Raw genomic sequence first — 22,748 nt, 5'->3', positions numbered from 1 at the left:
TTTAATAATGCTCCACGCTCAGTCGTCTGGCTAAAGTAGAAACTACTGGACAAATATACAGCGTTTTTCTGAAATATAACCTCATTTAAAGCTCGTTGGATCAGCGGACGGTGACGAGTTAGACCAGAACTCACAGGTTTCAGCTGCTTCACTGTCACGTGTTTTCAGTTCTCTGAGGAGCAGACAGCAGAAGTTTCTCTCTCTCTTAGCCCTAGTGGAGTTGAAGTACATAGAACACGGGGGGATTTGGTAGTGACATTTTTATTTCTTATATCACTAACAAAAGTTAATTAATATGAATACAAATAAAAAGAAAATAATGAAATTTATTTAAATAAAAAACAGGTCACCTTTTAATAGGAGACAGAAAGGGCAGGTGCTCAGCACCCTTAAGCCCCTATGTGTGCGCGTGTCTGGAGATGAGCTCACAGCTTTGTTCCATCATGAATCAGATGTTCAGAAATGAAGGAGATCTCAGCACTGAGATGATTGGAAGCATGCAGCAGTTCAGCACTGATGACCTGCGTGTCAAAACCTTCATCAGCAGAGATAAAACCACAGAAGAACTTCTACAGCCTCTAAGACTTCATTTACTGACACTGATGTTTTCTAACATTTGGATTTCATTTGAATCAGAGCTGAAGACGAAAGGTGGAGCAGAGTTTTCACTTCCTGTGAGAGGATCATGATTGATGTCACAGAGAATCAGCCAATGAGCTTCTGTCTGAGAGACACCGACCCTCTATCAAGAGCAAAGATCCAGCAGGCCTCAAAGTCTGTCCTTCAGTGCAGCTCTGTATCTGACCTGTACCTGTATGCTGGAATAATACGACTGTTATTCACACGTCTGATCAGTTCTACACTTCCTCTGTTTAACACCCACTACTAACTTCATCTCCTCATTTCCCTCTCAGGTGACCTCCAACGACCTTTAGCTGATGGTTTTTAGAAGAACTTTTATTTTTGAGCAGAAGAACAAGTTCAGTCTCAGTTCTTCCTCTGCTGCTCCTCTTCCTCACAGATGAGATCACATAGAAACATCACTGCCTTCATCATGAAGAAGAAGACAACAGAAAACACAAAGACTCACCATGAAGAAGAAGAAAGTTGGAGACGAGGTCTCCTCCTGCTCCGTCATGGAGAAAAACGAAAGTAACTTATGTAACTACAGTTCTCTGAATCCTGGAAGACCAGCAGAGACGGTTCTTCAAGCTCCGTCTCTTTTAGGTTTGAGGATGATTTCAGGAAAAAGACTTGGTTTAATTTATTATCAAGGGGTGAAAGTCCAGATCTGCTTCCTTATTTCCTGATTCAGGAACACCTGAACAGAGCTCCGCCCCCTCTATGGGTGTGTTTTAGCCTCCTCCTGTGATAAGACTCCATAAAGATCCTCTATGATTTACAGGAAATGACATCAGCGTGTTATTAATTAACTTGGGACACGTCAGGAGTTTGTAGGTGAAAAACAGAAGAGAGTAAAATAACAGAAGAATGTGAGTAAAATCACAGGCAGTGTTGGGCATCTCACTTCAAAAAAGTAATTAGTTATAGTTACTAGTTTAGTTCTCCCAAAAAGTAATTGAGTTAGTAACTCAATTACTGCATCTTCAAAGTAATTAGTTACTTGGAAAAGTAACTCGTTTTAAATTTCTCTTTAAATATGGTAATATTTTGTATTTTTTCCTGCGTTACAAATAAAAAAAATAATTTACATTCAATAATAAATGATAACCGACAATAGTATACTGGTATAGTTTTCCAATGGAGTCATATTGTCTAAGTTTAGGATACACATGAGAGAGGGTTTAGGGAAAGAATTTTCAATATTTATTTGTCAGAATTATCACACAAAACACTGCAACAAGTGGTATATAAAAAATGTAACTTCACACAAAAAAGGTAAACGTTTCAACTATTAACATACTTCAAGTATCTTACCTACAACTATAATTAAACAAAATGGCTTAAAAAACTGAAAGTGCAAAACAATAATAAATTAATAAACTACAATTATTAACCCATATTTCTGCTAAGAGGAGCAGCTCTCTGCATCTCTTTTTTCTCTCCCAAAATCCCGCAGCCCCGCCCACTCGCTCCGGAGTCTGCTCACTGCGTTGATCTGTGCGCGCTCGTGTCTGTCTGTGTTGTGTGTTTTATAAATATTACCCTGTTTCTGCTAAGATGAGCTACTCTCTGCCTCTCTGTTGTCGTTTTATTAACTCCCGAAACTCCTCACTCCGCACCGGAGTCTATCCACGTTGATCTGCGTGTGTACGTGTCTGTGAAAAAAGAAAAAAAAGTGTGCGTGCCTGTCTGTTTTGTGTGTCTCTGTGCTCGCGCGTGCACGTTTGTGTTGTGATTGTATGTTTATATCCGTGTCTACCGCCTGTTTAGACACAAAATTATGATCACATTTGTCAATCGTGGCATTTTATTGTGAAAAACTGGTTATATTTTGAAAAGAAACCGGATTTTCTCATGTATCTTGATGCAACTTGGGGCGCGCAACACAAGCAACGTTCGGGTGCGAAGCGCCCAGCTCCAGCAAGATCATCAAACTTTGAAGTAACGCGCCGCGATTTACACGAAGTAACTATAACGGCGTTACAGCGAGGATGAAAGTAATTAGTTAGATTACTAAATTACTTGATTTATAACGCCGTTAGTAACGCCGTTATACTTAAACGGCGTTAGTCCCAACACTGGTTCCAACAGATCAGATCAACGTTCTGCTCTCTGCTAAAGAGGAAGAACGTCTCCTTCTAAGAAGAATCCAGAGTTCATGATCACAAACATCAACTGAAGCCCAAATCAGAGCTGATCAGACTGCATGGAGCCAAAGAAAGACTTTTTCTGACTGAAAAGAGGAGAAAAGAAGAAGTCATCCACATGAAGCTTCAAGTCAGTGGAGAAAACTACCTGCTGAATAAAAGTACTCGAGTACTGAGGAAGAGTTTGAACGTCTGATTTATTACTTAGAACAAAATAATCAAATTCCTAAAAATACATAATTAAGATAAAGAAGAGAAAGACGACTCCTTATGCCTTGTGTCTTTTTATTAACTTTATTAAGAAGAGATCCATCCATCCATCTATCTTCTTCCGCTTCATCCGGGACCGGGTCGCGGGGGCAGCAGTCTGAGCAAAGATGCCCAGAATTCCCTCTCCCGGGCCCTTCTTCCAGCTCCTCTGGGGGGACCCCGAGGTGTTCCCGGGCCAGCCGAGAAACATAGTCTCTCCAGCATGTCCTGGGTCTTCCCTGGGGCCTCCGCCCAGTGGGACATGCCCGGAACACCTCATTCCTCACTAACATCCACTCTGTTCATTCATGTCCTCTGGAGAAAACAGGCTTTATACTCAGAAAGTTTCTACTAGTTTCAGACTTTCTAGAAAATGATCAGATTCTACTGGATTTAGATGAAACTTCTTTAAAACTGCAGATAAAAATGCTAACAGCATGAAAAAGAACAGAGTTTTACCCAGAAAACACCAAAGAAAAAGGAAGTTCAATCATAAAACTGTAGAAAACATCAAACTAAAACTCTGAGTCTTTCAAACTGCATGAGTCAATATTTGATCATCAACAGAACAGAGATGATATAAAAATGATTCAACTGAGAGACTTTTGTTAGTTCTGGTGGGATTTCTGCTTCAGGACTCAGAGTAAACAGGAGTGCAGTTCCCACAGTTACCATGGTTACAATAGAACAACATCCTGTAAAATAATGAACAAAATCCAAAACCCAGCAGCCTTTAATCAGAGGACCTCAGTCCACTTTGTGGTTCTGAAAGGTCTGATAAAGATGAAAAAGAAGAACCAAAATGCTCCCAGATGGAGAATCCTGAGGCCAGAACTGCTGGAAGGTTTTCTTTCGTTGGAAAACAGCCATGCTGCTGCTTTCTGGACCAGCTGAAGGGTGTTCAGAGAATGCTGGTCCACTCTGTGGTACAGAGATGTGCAGGAGTCCAAGAAACACCAGAAAAGACTTCTGAGCTTCTGCAGGAAACCATCATGTCTGAATCTGATGAAGGAGGAGAAATGAGGAGAAAACTACAGCAAGAGTGTGAGGACAAAGTTAAGAGAAACTCCAAATACGAGAGAGAAGAGAAGCAGAAGACTTCCCAACACTCCAAGTTAGAATGAAAAGATGAAGTGCAGTTCTCCATCAGTGCGTCTGCTGTTGCTTCTCTCTGATCCACCAGGAGGAACATCAGATTCTCCTGATCTTTCCCTCCCACCTGCAGAGAGAAATGAGAAGTCCAGAGATGAAGTGTTGTCTCTATCTGATGGTGGTGTGTCAGTCAGTGATGCAGCACAGCAGCAGAAAGAGCAGCAGGAGCTTCAGTTCTGTTCAGAGAAGCTTCCTGTCATCTTCACCTGTTGGAGCTTCTGCTGCTCTGATTGGCTGACTGTTGTCCTGAAGTCTGTCATCATTCTCCTCAGAGCTTCACTGAGAAGCTGCAGCTTCACAGGAAACTCTGCATCTTTGCTCTCAGACTAACTTTAGGACCAAACATCTGGAAGCAGCTGGGCTGACTCCAACCCTCTACTGACCTCAGAGTCTGCAGTTTGGAGTTTGGACTCTCCACCAGATCCTGGAGCTGCTGAACATCTGAAGACTGAAGGCTGTTGTAGCCCAGGTCCAGTTCTTTCAGGTGGGACGGGTTTAAATTCATAGTTGTGACCAGAGCAGCACAGCTGATCTTTGACAAACTGCAGTTCTCCAACCTGAATCCAGAAGAAAGAGTTTCAATTAAAGACAAAGTTCATGTTTTTCATCCTTCAGTTCTTCTAAAGAGTTCAGAGCTGAAGAAGATCAGAAAGTTTGGAAAAAGTCCAAAGATGTGAATCAACAGCAGCAGATCAGAAGAGTCCAGCAGAAGCAGAGAAGGAGAACATTCAGGAACATTCAGGACAACATGCAGCTGCTTCAGTAAAGAAGTCCAGATGTGTGAAAGTCAAACATCAGCCTGTGGCTGCATCTAAACCAACTGATGTTTCTGCACAATCAGCAGAAAAAGTCCACTTCCTCTTTCTGCTCAGCTCTGCTCCAAACAGCAATGAATCATGGGAGAATTTCAGCTCCATCTTTAAGTGCTTTGTAGATTTAGCATTGATCCAAGTTGAAGTCTCTTTTTACAGACGTGTAATAAACCTCCAAGATGTTTTATTCTTCAATGTCACGTTAAATGTGCATTTCTCCATCATCCAAACTGAAGCTTCTCTCATTTTTGTTTGTGTTCTGTACTGTGATGCTGTAGAGCTTCTTTTTAGTTTTCTATTGTCTTTCAGCCAGCAGTGGACATCCAGTGTATCGCTGCATAACGATTGGTTCTGATGCTCTTTATTTACATCATTTCATCAAAGAATTCATAGTTAAAAAATGTAATTTTTGATTAGAAACATGATAAAGTAAAATTTTAGAAGCACATTTTTTAAGGCTCAGAAATATAAACTCAAGACTTTTCTAGGTTTTTTAAGGTATTATTTCTACATTCATGAATTCAATGTTTCTTAGACTTTTTAAGAACCCTGTGAGAACCCTGCAGAAATCCCTTCTCTAATGTTGACCAACCACGTGCAGCTCAAGGAGAAAATAAATCAATAAAAAGAGCTGGAGCCGTTTCAACTGTGATTGCAGCAAGTTGGTGACACAGATGTCATTACAATGCTTAAGACGTGTTCCACACATTTCCAACACTCCATTCTGGACAAACAGCATGACGGATGACAGAAACACCATTGACAGTATCTGAGAACTGGACCGAGTCAGTATGATGTCACCCATAGAAAATGACTGGCTTCTGGCTCCAACCACAATGAAGTCAAATGAATCTCCATTTATTTTCATGGTCCAGATGTTTGGTCATTTTTGTTGTGAATTGTCCTTCAGTCACACCAGCTTCAGGTTTGTCATGATTCACAGTCGCCTTCATTTCAGTGAATTACCTTCAGTCTATTTCAGTGTCTGCTTTTCACTTCTTCCTTATCAGATCATCTGATCTGTTTTGACACTCCTTTCTTGATCCCATTTTTTTGTTCATGTTTCAGTTTATTTATTAAATGTTTGAAGGTTCTGCCTCCAAGCCCGGTCTCCTGCACTTTGGGTCCTCCACCACCTATTCCAGACAGGTGGAGTCAGAATGAAGGGCGCTTCAAGACACTTGCAAAATGCAAGGAAGTTTCTATGTTCACCATCCCATCAGTTCTTAGTGAGTTCATCATCAGTGACGTCTCTGCAGTCTATGAGACCAGGAGAAGCTGTTTCCATGGAGACCATTGCAGGACTACTTGGTTTTTGCATCACAACTTTGTCTCTTCACTAAAGATTAACAGATTTAACAGTTTTTTCGAAATGTATCTCACTTTAGTTTTTGACAATAAAACTTCAGGGAAATACATTGTTCTACATTATTTGAACAAATAAGAAATCTTACTGACACCGTGTCAAGGAACAGATTGGATTTTTTGTTATAGCAAAGATAAGTCATTTAATATGCTGTATATTTATATAAAACTGTTTTTATATGAAACATTTTAGTGAACTGTTTATTTATCTTTTTAAAAAATCTTATGAAAGATGAATCTCTAAATGCTCAGGAACAATTTCATTCTTTTATTATTTATTTATTTTTTAAATAAAGTTCATTTTTGATGTTTGAGTTATAAATTAGGATTCCAGTATTTTCACTTTTACAGCAAATGAATATCGTCATTATTGACCTTCTTGATCACTAATAATCGTCTCTAATATTCTAACAGTGGTGGGCCGTCAGGGCCTGCAAGGCCTTCTCTGCTGGCCTAAAAATATCTGAATCACAGACTGATTTTAATTATATTTTGTGCATGAATATGTATTCAATCATTCCAAATGGTCTGTCTGCTTCCTTTCATTGCTAGCCCCCTGGTTGCGCTGCTTCCAGACGTGTATTTTCCTATTTAAGCATGTAACCAATCACATTTCAGCACTATTTGTTGCTAGGGTCAAAGAAATCTGCCTGGAGGCCTTCACAATCAGTTCTGTGGGCCCTGTAGCATAAAATAAATGTTGATCAAACTGTTGCTTCAACCAATCAGATTTGGAGTAGGCGACACCAAGGCCCTCTAGCAGGCACACGGAAACGTCAGCATTTTCACACGCGTTGATTGGATAGTCAGAGAGTGTACTAGCCAGAGCTAGCAAACTGCATCTGTAGCGACTCAGCGAGCTGCAAAAGCAAATATATAGAATTTAATAGCTGTTTTGTCAACCCACAATGGATGAAGGAGGAGAAGAAATGGATTTGGTTGCAGACTTACTGTCAAAGCCATTTTCAAGAAGGACTTTTCAAGAAAAGCTGGACATTGTTAAGCAAGGTCGGGCAACTCCGAAGCTATCAAGCTTGTCACAACCGGGAAAAGGATTTGTCCGCCACTTTCAGTCCACTATCTACGAGCGGTACTCTTGGCTCACAGGCTCCGAGGAACGCTGTAAATTGTATTGCTGGTAGTGCTTGTTATTTGCCTCTGATCGGCATAGTGTTTGGACCCACACTGGATTTGAGAATTTGTCTTGCCTTACCAAGGCAGCAACGAGGCATCAAAGCACCGCCGTTGCACTTACAAGCAACGGCGCTCTCCAAAACCTTTGGGGAAACCGGAGTGGATCTACAGCTGAGCGAGCAAGTGCGCAGGGAAACAGAGCTCCATAACGAAAAGGTGAAGAAAAACAGGGAAATCTTGAAAAAACTGATAGACTGTGTCATTTTTTTGGGCAAGCAGGAACTTTCATTTCGGGGGCACGATGAAAGCGCTGGATCCACAAACAGAGGAACTACGTGGAGCTTCTTTCCCTCATTGCTGAGAGCGACACGGATTTACATTACCACCTGTCCACTAATAAAGTGTTTAGTGGGACGTCGGGCAAAATACAAAACGACCTGATCAGTGCTGTTGCTGAAGTGATGGAGGAGATCAGAAGGGAAGTTAATAAAGCTCTGTTTGTGTCTGTTATGGTGGATGAGCCGACAGACGCGAGTAACGCAGCGCAGCTCGCACTGGTTCTGCGTTATGTAACGGACACAGGTGTCAAGGAGCGGTTTGTCAGATTTGAAGATGTTACCAGTGGGAAGCGAGCCGATGACATTGCATGTCTCATTATCCGGTTTTTGGTGGAAAACGGATGTCTGGGTAAAGTTGTGGCACAGTGTTTTGACGGCGCAGCGGTCATGTCTTCTGGATTAAATGGGTGCAGGCTAAAGTTAAGGAGAGAGCACCTTTGGCTTCATTCATACACTGCTATGCACATCGGCTCAATTTAGTATTGACTCAGGGGGCCTCGAAGCTTAAAGAATGCAAGAAGAAGAAAACAGCTTTTAGCATGAAGGTGGTCAGCCTGCTGCAGGAGAACATCAGCCTCATGTCTGCAGTTTAGTGTCAACACAACTTTGTCATCATATTGATCTGAACAAAACTGAAACATGAAGTCTGACCTCAGAGTCTGCAGTCTGCAGTCTGGACTCTCCAGAAAACCACGCAGATGAAGAAATCCGGAATCCTGGATGTTGTTCAAGCTCAGGTCCAGTTCTGTCAGTCTGGACGGGTTGTTCTTCAGAACCAAACCCAGAACTTCACTGCTGATCTCTGACAAACTGCAGTTCCACAACCTGAAATCAGACAGAAAAGTGTGTTCAGGAGCAGTGGTGACAACTGGAGTTCCAGCAAGTAAACAGAGTTTGATCAGATTTACAAGATCATTATTGAAACAGATCAGTTTCAGATCAATCATCATCACACAATCAACTCAACTGATGAGGAAAATATCAAACAATCATCAGTTTTTCAAACAGCTGTAGAGCTTTTCTAGATTCTCTTTTTCATCAGTTTGTCAGTGAAAAGTTCTTTTCTAAACCTGAACTGATCTCTTCCATAAAGACTGACTGAAGATTGAAACTTTGCTGACTCAGCAGAAAGAGTAATGTGTAATGACACACTGAAAGAACAATATTAGTGGTTGCTGCTGAGTTTGCACATTTCACCCTGACACAATGCTCCAACTGCACATCCAAGCTGCTCAGACTCTCTCTACGTTTGTCAGCACATACAGTATCTATGTGAACAAGTGTTCTATTTGATGAAGCTAAACTAAACATCACATAGGAGCGTCTGATTGATGAACACCTTTACTCAATCCTGAGGATTTCCTCAGCTCAGAGCCTGACCCCAAACATTGATGAACTTGAACCAAAGATGAGACACCATCAAGTATCAGACTCAGACAAGTGAGATTCACAGAGTATTACATTAAAAAGTCTGTTACATTTTCACATTTGTTACTACAAGACATAAGGACCAAATTTAAACTTTTTTGTCTGTTTTCCAGTTGAAAAAAAAAAATTAAAAGAGCAAAAACAAAATCTTGTTTTATTAATTTCATGCTGAAATATTCTGCACTGTGTTAGGTTTTGGTTCAATCCAGTTTTTCTCAGTTGCTAAAACACTAAACCCTATTGTCTGAACCAATGCTTTGTTGTCTGAATCCACTGATTGAATCAATCATTCCTTTGGTAAAACCATAAGCACTATTCACCTGTTTAGACACACCTTGACAACACATTTTCATTGTGATGCACACATGCTGCATAAATTGTGTGCACAGGTGACAAAAGTCAAACACAAAGAAAGCACAGTTGTCACCACTTGAACACAACAACTCCAAACTGATCACACTAATGATGTGAGAGAACATGTACACTTTTCCCGTATCACTCACAAAACAATATATATTTCTACAGAGGGTTTTTCAACTGGATGCAATGGAAAGATCCCATGAATACATCTACATGGATGAAGCTGGGTTTAATCTCACCAAAAAGGAGAAGGGCTATACCTTCCACTGCCCTGGGTCCGGAGAATCTCTCAGCTGCTGCTAATCCTGTTTCTGGTCCACGCCTGTCTTTACCGTATAAATTTACAGGAAAACCTGAACACTGTAATGGTTTCCTCCTGCATTGTCAACTGTTCCTGCATCAACAGGCCCATCTGTACCCCACCGAAGAAGCTAAAGTTTCCTTCCTGTGTTCGCTGTTGTCTGGTGACGCTCTGGAGTGGTTGGCCGCCGTGTGGTCGGGAGACTCATTACCATTTCACTCCTACGACACCTTTACTCAGCTGTTACGTGCTGTGTTCCACCACAACCCAATGGAAAGGAGCCCGGCGAACAGCTCATAGACATTAAACAGGGCAACGACACCGCTGCAGCGTATTCACTACGTTTCCGGATTCTTGCAGCCCAGACTACATGGTCACCGTGTAGTCTGAAGACGATATTCCGCCAAGGTCTGTCTTCAGAATTACAACGTGAGATCGCCTGCCGCGATGACGAGATAGACATTGACCAGCTCATCGCCGTCACCATTCGTCTGGATAATCTATTACGGACTCGTAGACCCAGAGACGTAAAGCCAGAACTTCCCACCATGCCCCAGACTTTGCATTGCCAGTCACAAAGCCTCTCCACTGAACCGATGCAGTTGGGTTCCACTCGTCTCTCACCCGAAGAACGAGGAAGGCGCATACGTGAAAACCTCTGTCTGTACTGTGGGACCTCTGGTCATCTCCGCGCATCATGCCCCGACCGTCTAGAGCAGGGGTCGGCAACCCAAAATGTTGAAAGAGCCACTTTGGACCAATACAATAAAAACCAAATGTGTCTGGAGCCACATAAATGGAAACGGCTTATAAAAGTCGTACACTGAAAGTAACACATGGAGAATGTGTCGAAATAACGATTATTTCTCCTGCCGCGTGTCCTCGTGTCATATAAGCTACATTTTTGGCCTCATGACAAGTTGATGAGATATTGCAGCGTCAAAATTATCTGACAAAAGCTGAATATCCTCATAATGAACATCTGAGCTTTTATTTTGACATCCCTCAATGACACAACGAGAGGGGGTCCTGATCAGTCTCTCCCTCATTCTCACTCCAGGTGCAGGAAGAATTCAAACATAACAGGACAAAATCATAAATGTTCAACAGTCAGACAACAAAACACGTTGACGAAAACCCAAACTTAAATCCAATTCCAGTCAGACAGGCAAAAGAATGGGTAACCCACAATTCCTTGCGCTGCCAGACCGACAGCAATACACTACAATATGAATGAATTACAGTTTGTTTCATTGCTTTGATGAAATTAAAGAAATGCAATTAAGAAGTACGATTTTTGATGTCATTTTTATTTAGAGGATTTGAAAAAAAAACACAAAAATGTAACGTGCACCTTTAAGGTGCTTCCACACTGGCCGCGTCAATCAACACTTTCAATGAAGAGTCAATATAAGCGCGTGCACACCTAAATTCCTGCCCTCCAAGTCTGGAGCGCGCGTGAGTCTTATAGTCAGACATTTAAAAGGACAGAGTTGTGAAAACAAAAGTCTTCAGAAAGATTTGGGGGATTTTCAACACTTTTACTTTGGTTCTCCCTGTTGTAGATGCAGATGAGCGCTAATGAACAGTAAAAATACAATAGAAGGAGAATCTCCTCCCCGCCACGCACCGCAGGTGGCCGGTGTGTGAGACTTGCACATCGGCGCGCTCAGCAGGTGGTATCCACACCGGAGCAGCGCGGTCACGCACGCAGTGGCGGGAGGAGATTCTTCTTCTATTCTTCTTCTACTGTTCATTAGCGCTCATCTCATCTTGGTGTCATATTAACCTGACCGGACACAAACCGTAATGATTCATTTCTCCTTCGTGATCATGTTTGGTACTTCTGTGCTTTGAAGCAGACTCCGCCCACAAGCAGCTCCCGCGCTGAATCTTCAATCCGGTTCAAGATTTCCACGCACAGTTACAGTTCTGAGCTGCTGCGACTGTGCGTGGAAATCTTGAACCGGATTGAAGATTCAGCGCGCTCAATGCGTGCCGATTTTTACGTGGAGCTCGTGACCCGACTTCAAAACCCGCGTAGCAACGTGCGCTCACGTGCGCTCCAGACGCACGGGCAGGAATTCTGCTGTGCGCTGACTCAGACGGCGTGGAAGCATCTACACTCCTCTCACAACAACTGGAAAACGTAAAGGATGTTTGCGTCATGTTTGTCCTCCTACAGAAATCGTATTAAAACAAAAATATTGTGGCAGCCTGACTGTTAATTTAGAAATAGTTCCTTGTTAGTGGGTGGAGTTAGTGTCTGTTCTTGTGTTGCATTATGGGACTTGAGTGTTTTACCGGCACCATGAGTGAGAGTGGTGTGTGTATGAGTGAGGTTCCTCACAGTGTCGGCTATTCTATGGTTCCGAACTGTTAAATTAATGGTCGTCAAAATGTTGATACCAACTGATTTACATGTCCTGCGTGTACAGTTCTTCCTCCAATCACTTGAGGTCGTACAACATAAGGGACATAAGTGATCTGTGGATTGAAACCTGCTAGCCATCTGCTTGGCTCTGCTCCCACCCAATTCGCTACAATATATTTCCTTCCAACATTTTTTATTATATTCAAACATTTTTGAAAATGCACCACTGAGCCGCAAGAGAGTGCTTGAAGAGCCGCATGCGGCTCCGGAGCCGCAGGTTGCCGACCCCCGGTCTAGAGAGACGGTCGGGGGGGGCTGGTGAGTGATAATTTCCCTTCTTTCAAAATATCTGTCACCTTGAACATAATGGGTAGAACTATTATCACCACAGCCATGATAGACTCAGGGGTAGCGGGAAATTTTATTGATTTGGGATTTGCCCATGCTAACGCTATTCCTCTGCTGTCCTGCGATGCGCGGGTGGCAGTATCTGCCCTAGATGGTCGCCCTCTGGGTTCGGGAACAATCAAGTTCCTCACACCAGCCATCCAACTAGAGGTCCAGGACCACCAGGAGGAGATCCGCTTCTTTACCATTGACTCTCCTAACTGCGCCATCATCCTGGGTTTACCTTGGCTGGAGATACATGACCCCAACATCGCCTGGTCCTCTAAAGAACTCACCTTCAAGTCAAAGGCCTGTCGGGACCACGTCCGGATGCATCAGACTGCACCGTCCAAGCGGTTACCCACTCGTCACCTTGCTACCACCAAGCTTGTCATGTGTGACTCCAACCTGGACTCACACTCTGTTCCTGCCCAATATTGGGACCTGCTCGAGGCCTTCAAGCAAAAACCACGCTACTCGTCTCCCTCCTCATCGTTCATATGACTGTGCCATCGAACTGCTGCCTGGTGCTACACCTACGAAAGGTAGGGTGTTTCCACTGTCACAGCCTGAATCTGAAACTATGCAAAAATACATTCAGGAGGAACTTCAGAAAGGGTTCATCCGACAGTCCACGTCCCCTGTGTCTGCAGGGTTCTTTTTTGTAAAGAAAAAAGATGGTGGTCTGCGCCCCTGCATAGATTACAGGAGTTTGAATGACATCACAGTCAAGTATCGTTATCCCTCGCCCCTGGTTCCTGCGGCCTTGGAAGAGCTACGTCAGGCTCAATATTTTACTAAACTCGACCTACGTAGCGCTTACAACCTCATCCGTATCAAGGAAGGGGATGAGTGGAAAACTGCTTTCTCCACAACATCCGGCCACTATGAGTATTAGTCATGCCCTTTGGTCTGTGTAATGCACCCTCTGTATTTCAGGCCTTTGTCAACGACGTTTTCAGAGACATGCTGCAACACTACGTCATAGTGTACATTGACGATATCTTGGTGTACTCAAACTCGTTTGAGGAGCACGTCAGCCATGTTCGTCAAGTCCTACAATGGCTAATTGACAACAAGCTCTACGTTAAGGGTGAGAAGTGTGAGTTCCACACCACGTCCATATCTTTTCTGGGCTACGTTATCAGTTCCCAAGGGGTTGCAATGGATCAGAGCAAGGTAGACTCAGTGCTGCAATGGCCCCAACCCAGAACCATCAAGGACCTCCAACGTTTTTTGGGGTTCGCAAACTTTTATCGATGGTTTATTAGGGGTTTTAGCACCGTCGCAGCACCTCTTACCTCCCTCCTCAAGGGGGTGACCAAGGTCCTCCGGTGGACCACTGAGGCCTCTTCAGGCTTCGAACTGTTAAAATCCAGGTTCTCCCAGTCCCCCATCCTACGTCATCCAGATCCCAAGAAACAGTTCATAGTCAAAGTTGATGCTTCTAACACGGGAGTAGGGGCCATCCTCTCACAACGACACGGTTCTCCACCAAAGATGTACCCATGTGCATACTTTTCCAGAAAACTGACCAATCCAGAACAGAATTATGACATGGGTGATCGTGAACTATTAGCAATGAAGGATGTGTTTGAGGAGTGGAGACATTGGCTGGAGGGAGCCTCTCAACCCTTCCTCGTCCTGACTGATCATAAGAATCTTGAATACATCAAGACAATCAAACGATTGAATGCCCGCCAAGCTCGGTGGTCTCTGTTCTTCTCCCACTTCAATTTCCCGATCACCTACCGCCCCGGCTCCAAAAACGGGAAAGCTGATGCCCTATCTCGGTTACACGAGAAGGACCAGGAGGAATCCCCGGAACCTGAAGGTGTTGTGCCTCCTTCTCTCATCTTGGCTCCCATCCAATGGGATATCATCACTGAACTCCACGACCATAACGCCTCTGATCCACCTCCTCCAACATGCCCTGCGGACCGGATCTACGTTCCCCCATCGCATCGTCAACGAGTATTACATCTGGTCCATGACAGCCCAGCCGCTGGTCATCCAGGTATGTCTGGAACTCAGACCCTAGTCCAGAATGCCTTTTGGTGGCCTACTCTATAGGCAGACGTTGCCCAATTCGTCACCGGGTGTGGCATTTGCCAGATGTCGAAATCTCCGCGACAACTACCAGCCGGCCTGTTACAACCATTACCCATTCCATGCCATCCATGGTCCCACATAGCCGTGGACTTCATAACGGATCTACCCCGATCCCAAGGTAACACCACTATCCTCTCTGTTGTTGATCGTTTCTCCAAAGCATGTCGTCTCATCCCTCTACCCAAGTTGCTCACGGCCATGGAGACCGTCGAACAACTACTCACACATGTCTTCCGTCATTATGGGCTACCTGAGGACGTTGTTTCAGATCGTGGACCACAATTCACGTCCCGGGTGTGGCGGGAGCTGTGCAAGGGACTAGGAATCAACGTTAGCCTCACCTCCGGATACCACCCCCAGTCGAACAGTCAGGTTGAGCGCCTGAACCAAGAGGTCACTCGGTTCCTGCGGTCTTACTGCAGTCGTCACCAGGAGGACTGGAGTCGGCTTTTGGTCTGGGCAGAATATGCTCAGAACTCGCTCAAGAAGACTGCCACAGGACTCACGCCATTCCAGTGCTTGTTGGGGGTTCAACCTCCTTTCTTCCCATGGGCTGGCGGCCTCACTGAGCTGCCTGCGGTGGACGATTGGTTCCGACGCTGTGATGCAACATGGAGAGCGGCACACGTCCAACTTCAACACGCTGTCCGCCGATCCCAAGTCCAGGCCGATCGACACCGTCGTGAGGGTCCACATCTTGTTCCGGGTCAATGGGTCTGGCTGTCCACCCGGAACCTTCGCCTACGGCTACCCTGCCGCAAACTCAGCCCCAGGTTCATGGGTACTTTTCAAATCACTCGTCAAATCGCCCCAGTGTCCTTCCGCCTTAGGCTGCCTCCTGAATACCGGATTTTACCCACGTTCCACATCTCCCTGCTGAAGCTCGCCTCTGGACCACTCAACGCTGATCCACCCTCTGGCTCACTGGACCCCGGACCTCTTCCACTGATAGTGGACGGAGAGAAGGCGTACCGCGTAAATGACATCCTGGACTCCAGAAGACGCAATGGTCGCCTCCAATACCTGGTGGATTGGGAGGGGTATGGTCCAGAGGAACGTTCATGGGTCACCTCGAGCGACATTATCGACCCCTCTCTCCTCACAGACTTCCACCAGTCCCATCCGGACAGGCCAGCTCCTCGTCGTCGGAGCCGCCTACTGCGCCGTCGGTCCTCTCGCTTCCGGAGCCGCTCGCAGGGGGGGGGGGCTCTGTCATGGATCAACCTGCTGCTCGCCTGAGTATTGACCCTGCACTCCCTCTCCACACTCAGCCAGAATTCCTCAGCTGTTTCCAATCCATCTCATCACCACCAGTATTTAATCTGCTTGCAGTCACCACCTCAGTGTGAAGTCTTGCATTGCCACGCAGTCATTTCTGAGCAGTTTATTCCTTGTCTTGCCTCTGGTTTGTGACTCCTGCCTGCCTCCTTGACTCCCTGTTTGCCTGTGTCCTGACCTCTGCCTGTATTTTGACCTCGCCTTGCCTCAGCCTGTGTTCTCCATTAAAACCTGGTTTGCACATGGATCCACATGCCTCTGCCTCTTCGACACAGGTGCCCACTGGCCCCCACCTTGAGCATTTGATTGACATCTTCTCCCGAGCTGCTTTCAGTGGAAGGAGGGATGTGAACTGCCAATAAGTTTACTCATGATTGTCGACTGTAGCTGCCCTAAAAACGCGACTCAGACAAACTCGGTCTGTCACTGTCAGTAGATTTGGCCTCATTTGGCGCCGGAGCTAAGGCATTTATACGGGGATGTTACTCCCTCTGTCCAGTGATAACATGGTGTAGAGATGCCCACTGACGTTGACGTACAAATTGAGCTTTCTGCCAAGCGCAATGAATTGTGGGATACCTTTACTTTGGTTTTTCTTGGTAAATTCGGTTTTAAATCTGGGTGTCATGAAGCAACCTGCTGCTACCATCTTCAGTCACCAGAGGGAGCGCTCACCAGAGTTTTGAGCTCACCACCTGCCCTCACCTGGACTCATCATTAGCAGCTGTTTCCCATCATCTCATCACCTCCTCACCATATAGTCTGGCTCCACACTGTCACCCTCTGCGAAGTTTTCTTTGTGCCACCCTGCCTGCATCTCTGAGCGTTTATCCCTGGACCTGACCTTCTGCCCCCGACCCAGTTACTCTGATTGCCTGCCGCCTGCCCCTGACCCTCACCTGGACTCTGACTCCTCTCCTCTCTCGTCTCGGATGATCCCATGCCTGTGTATGACCTCTGCCTGTCTGACGCTGCTTAGTCTGTGGACTTTTGTTCTGTCAATAAACCTGCTGCAGGTGGAACCAGCTGTCTGCCTGTCTGTGACACTGGGTTTTTGTCTACGTGAGTTGTTGCCTGGTTGTTTTAAACGTTACATTGTAACGATCACTCCTCCTCTCTAGAGGGGACGTCACAACACCCTTTTATAGGCGTGGGTGCAGTCAATGTTATAATGTTATAATTTGTCTTTTTGTTTTATCCCTCGAAGAAATTAAATATTTAACAATGTTAATGAATCATACAGAAAGTTGTTTAAGTAATCCCATGTTACTTATATTCATATGAGAAGGTGCTTCACAAATCCCATCAACCCAATAACAACAAGTCCCCAAAAATCCACACACACAAAATACAAATAGATATTATCCCCTTAGTCCAAACCCCAAGTCCCACAGTTATGACAGCGCGAGGAAAGAGAAAAAAAATAAAGTCTTTCCAGCTCACGTGACCGTGGGAAAGTCGCTTCGTCCGCTTTCGGAAACGCGTTCCACGAGGAAAATGATGATTGGGAAAAAAAATGGAGAAGATAATCCAACTCAGGGAAAAAAAACTCTCAAAAAATATTTTGACGGTATAATCCACAAAGAGACGGCAAACTTCCTCCACACCGAAATCATCCGCTCCGTGCTGCTGGCGGCTCTGCCGGCATCTCTGAGCCACGCCCCTCTCCTGCGCACCTGTCCATTCAAGAAAATCAGGAGTCCTTTCACTCCTCAGCCACAGTCCCGCTCGTCCAATAGGGTGGCTCACAAAACAAAAACAACTCATGACCTCAAAGTGCATAAAACCCAGCTCAAAACAACTCGGTTAACACGAGAATCATGGTTACAACTGGCATTCAATGGCAACCATTACATTCCCCCCCCCCCAGCCAGCGGCTTATCGGGACCATAAAAGGGTTTCAGGTTCACCACATTTACAACATCCAGCTTCATTTTGTCAGTCAACCCACGAACTTGGTAATTGACGGGACCTAACTTCTTCTCTACTCTTACAGGCCCTACCCATTTGGGCGCAAACTTAGCAGAGAACTTAGTGGAGGCTTTAGACTGAGGGTGTGACCGTACCCAGACCAGATTCCCGACCGCAAACTGTACATCTTTGCGGCGGGCATTATAATACCTGGCTTGTCTAGCTTTAGCCACCCCCACATGCCTTTCCACCTCTTTTACAAATTGTGTATGGGTGTGTAGTGTGCGATATACCGATGTGTCAGGAGTAGGTGTCTTGTGAATAAGGCGTTCTAAGGGTCCTAGGATACTACGTCCAAGAGCCAACACAGCAGGGGTCACACCAGTGGTTTCGTGCACTGCTGTATTGATGGCGAGACGGAATTCAGGCAACCACCGGTCCCAGTCTTGATGGTGCTCCTCCACATAAGACGCCAGCATGGTCTTTAAAGTCCTGTTCACCCGTTCTGTTAGATTTGTCTGTGGGTGATATGAAGTGGTGAGTTTTTGAGTTACGCCCCAAGAGATACATAACTGGGTTAAGAGTTGACTGGTGAATTGTGGGCCGCGGTCAGAAACCAGGTAAGTTGGCACACCCCAGCGTGTGAATATTTCATCCTTAAGGATGCGGCATACTTTTGGAGTCTTAGCATCCTTAAGTGCGAACAGTTCCACCCATTTACTGTGGTCCACGACCACCATCAATACTGAGTTCTGGGATTTGCTGGATGGAAAAGGACCCATAAAATCCACACCAAGCATTTCACCAGGTGCCTTGATGTCCGTCGTTTGAAGCAGTCCAGCAGGCTTTTCGTTGGATGACTTGTACTGCTGGCATTTTTGGCAACAACGCACATGCGTCCAGACGTCCTTCCTTATGTCTGGCCACCAGGCCACAGTCAAGATTTTTAGAAGTGTTTTCATCCGACCCAAATGACCTCCAAATGGACTGTCATGATAGTAAGCCAGGAATTCTGGAACGAGGGCTGCCGGAACGACCATCTGGTAATTGTATCCACTGTATTTGGATGGCACGCCCCGGTAAAGCACACCCTGTTGGAGCCTATAATGGATACGACCCTGAGCAGGTTCGCTGATGGTGAGGAGTAGTTGTTGGCACAAAGGATCTTTTTCTTGAGCTTTCTCCACTTCCTGCAATGATGTTGGCAGGTCCGACCAGTAGGCCTTTGCAGAAGTGAGGGCCACGCAGCTTTCTGCCGATGACTGGTTTTCTTGGACAGCAGCTCGGGAAAGTGCATCTGGAACAATGTTGGAGCATCCCTTTTTGTAGTGTACTCTAAAGGAGAAAGTCTGAAGACGCAGTGTCCACCTGGTCAGTCGAGATGTTGTCTTTGGGCAGTTGAAGGCCCAAGCTAGAGCACTGTGATCCGTGTAGACATCAAAAGTGTCTCCCTCGAGGTAGTGTCTCCACTTCTCCACAGCCCATACCACTGCTAGACATTCTTTTTCAGATGTGGAATAGCGGAGTTCTGGTCCACGAAGAGCTCTTGAGGCATAAGCGATGACACACTCCTTGCCATCCACGGATTGTGTCAGGACAGCACCCAAACCGACGCCACTCGCATCACAGCTGATCTGGAGCCCTAGGTGTAGTTGTGGTTGTGCGAGTACAGGGTGGTGAACGTAGCAGATCCTTAAGGTGTTGAAAAGACGTCTGACACTCAACGGACCACACCCAAGGGACGTCTTTCGTCTTGAGGTTATTGAGGGGTGCTGCAATGTCAGCCAGCCGAGGTATAAATTTATGGTACCAACCTACCAGCCCCAAAAACCTCTGGAGACTTTTGAGGTCAGTGGGAACTGGATAAGTTGCGATTGCATGGACTTTGTCTTGATCCACTTCAACACCCCGTGCAGACACTACATGACCCAAGAAGGTGAGTTCAGTCTTGAAGAAATGGCATTTCTTGACATTGAGGGTTAGATGAGCATGGTGGAGCTTTTGAAAAACTGCATCAAGGTCCTTCAGATGTTGTTCTTGGGTTTTTGAAAAAACAATGATGTCGTCTATATACACAAAGCAGTTGTTTCCTTTCAGGTCTCCTAATACTTGTTCCATCAATCGTTGGAAAGTGGCCCCGGCATTGCGCAAACCAAAAGGCATGACCCGGAATTGAAAAAGTCCTCGATGGGTGATCATGGCAGTTTTACACTTGCTGTCCTCTCCCATGGCAACTTGCCAAAATCCACTTTGCAGGTCGAGTGAACTAAAATACTTGGCCCCCTGCATAGATTCAAGAATTTCATGTACTAGTGGCATTGGGTAGGCGTCATGGTGTGTCTTGGCATTTAGCCCCCTGTAGTCCACGCAGAACCGGAGTGATCCGCACTTCTTTGGGACTAAGACCACTGGAGAAGCCCATGCCGATGGTGAAGGTTCTATGATGCCATTGGATAACATGTTATCGAGATGTTCGTCGATAACAGCTTGTTTTTGAGGGGACACTCTGTAGGCTCTTTTCCGCACAGGAAGCTCATCCGTTGTCAGGATGTGATGTTTGATAACGTTGGTATTCCCTGTATTGGTAGTCCAAACTGTAGGCCACTTCTGCAGCAGTGGCCAGACCACCTCAGGTTGAGCCTCCAAAAGCAGTGAAGTAGGTTGGTTGTTACTCGAGTCTTCAACAGCTAAATAAAAGTACGCGGAGGGCTCGACACGGCTCCATGCCAGAGTCTCTCTGGTTTTCCGCTGGAATGCGTACTCTTTGCCCCCAGTCATTATATATTTTCCTAGATGGGGTTTTAAAGTAAGCCGACTTGTACACAGAAAGTCCAGGCCGAGAAGCAAGGGCATACATAACTGATCTTCTCCAAGGATGTAAACGCAGACATGGTAATGGACGTTGTTTAGGGTGAGCAGAAGGTTAGCTTTTCCCAGGGCTTTGTTTTCTTGTCCGTTAGCCATGACGAATTTGAGATTATTATTTGCCCCCATTGTCTCTCCGGTCTTTTTAATGTCATTCCACAGGGAGGAGCTCATCAGGGAGTATGTGCAGCCTGTATCCAGCACCGCATCTCCTTTGTGTCCACGTATATCCACCGGCACCACCAGAAGAGTTGGGGTGCCTTGCACTGAGGCCACATCTGCACCCTGTCCACGACCCGGCCCTTGACCAGGCTTCCGAGTTGTTCTTTTTGATGACCGGTCTGTGGGGTTGGTCTGCTGGACACGGCTCCAATAGTCTTTAGTGTGACTCCAGTCTTTTTCTATGAGGGAACCCACCTTAACCAACTGTTCAACTGTGGAAACTATGCCCCGCAGACCGCTGGCTAGTCTGGGATTGCATGCGTCCAGAATGCGCCGCACAATCTCTGCTTCTGGCATATCAGGCCGCCATTTAAGACAGAGTGCTCGGTGATCATATGCAAAGTCTCTTAAGCTTGAGTTGGTGTTTGAACACTTTGACGAAGCTGCTCCTCTATTTCTGACGAATAATCTGAGGACAGGAAAGCCTCCAGGAAGGCAATTTTGAACTCATCCCAGTTGTTAATTTTTCCACGGGCCGCTAGCCACCAGCTCCGAGCTGGACCCTTCAGGACAGTGTTTAGTGTTCCTACAAACTCAGTATTACTCAAAGGGCGAAGGGTGAGAAAATTTTCACATTGTTCGATAAACTCTGTAACATCAGTCGAGTTGCGGGACTCACCAAACTGCGGGAATTCCATCCTGACAGGTGGTCTGGGTGTAGCTGCGTGGAAAGGTGTAATGGTGACATCTCCATCAGGTGTACGAGGAGGAGGAGGTAGGTAAGCTGGCGTAGAAAATCCAGTGGGACCCCAAAAAGGGCGTTGTTGCTTGACAGCCTTTTTCAGCTTGTCCTCCCACTGTTTATCGCGACACTCCAAACATGCAACTACAGTTTCATCCAATTTCTGTAGTTTTTCNACTTTGTCGAAGCTGCTCCTCTATTTCTGACGAATAATCTGAGGGTAGGAAAGCCTCCAGGAAAGCTATTTTGAACTCATCCCAGTTGTTAATTTTTCCACGGGCCGCTAGCCACCAGCTCTGAGCCGGACCCTTCAGGACAGTGTTTAGTGTTCCTATAAACTCAGTATTACTCAAAGGGCGAAGGGTGAGAACATTTTCACATTGTTCGATAAACTCTGTAACATCAGTCGAGTTGCGGGACTCACCAAACTGCGGGAATTCCATCCTGACAGGTGGTCTGGGTGTAGCTGCGTGGAAAGGTGTAATGGTGACATCTCCATCAGGTGTACGAGGAGGAGGAGGTAGGTAAGCTGGCGTAGAAAATCCAGTGGGACCCCAAAAAGAGCGTTGTTGCTTGACAGCCTTTTTCAGCTTGTCCTCCCACTGTTTATCACGACGCTCCAAACATGCAACTACAGTTTCATCCAATTTCTGTAGTTTTTCATCAATGTATTCTTTAGCTTGTAGGCCCACGGCTTCAATCGCTGCTCTCAGTCCGTCTTCCCTATTAAGAGCGCTGCTCACCGTTTCTCTCAAACGACCTTCTAAAGCGTCTATCTTTGAATGGATCTCAAGGAGTAGTTCTGAAAAGTTTCCTTCATCCTCTTCTACACCTTCAGTTTCTTTATCATCCTCTTTGTTGTCATGCAGGTACATGGATTCTAGTCGACTAATTAATTCCGCCACGTCGCTGCGTGTTGCTCTGATGGTGACAAAACGATGTAAATTGGGGACATCAATTGAATCGGAATCAGGAACAATCGGGTTGGCCTCAGATTCTAGGTCGAC

General features: G+C 45.5%; 1 long non-coding RNA gene across 1 annotated transcript; it reads right to left on the bottom strand.

Moving 5' to 3' along the window:
* Window positions 1-2,949: 2,949 nt before the first annotated feature.
* Window positions 2,950-8,534, bottom strand: LOC112138498. Its single transcript, XR_002917795.2, has 3 exons — window positions 8,473-8,534; window positions 4,556-4,729; window positions 2,950-4,239 (listed from the first exon to the last, which is right to left on the bottom strand). It is a non-coding gene; the product is annotated as an uncharacterized LOC112138498 (long non-coding RNA).
* Window positions 8,535-22,748: the final 14,214 nt, after the last annotated feature.

Source organism: Oryzias melastigma, unplaced genomic scaffold (genome assembly GCF_002922805.2).
Source record: "Oryzias melastigma strain HK-1 unplaced genomic scaffold, ASM292280v2 sc00437, whole genome shotgun sequence".
NCBI classification, from domain to species: domain Eukaryota; kingdom Metazoa; phylum Chordata; class Actinopteri; order Beloniformes; family Adrianichthyidae; genus Oryzias; species Oryzias melastigma.
The sequence above is the reverse complement of the archived record's forward strand: the minus strand, read 5'-3'. Positions and strand labels throughout refer to the sequence as shown.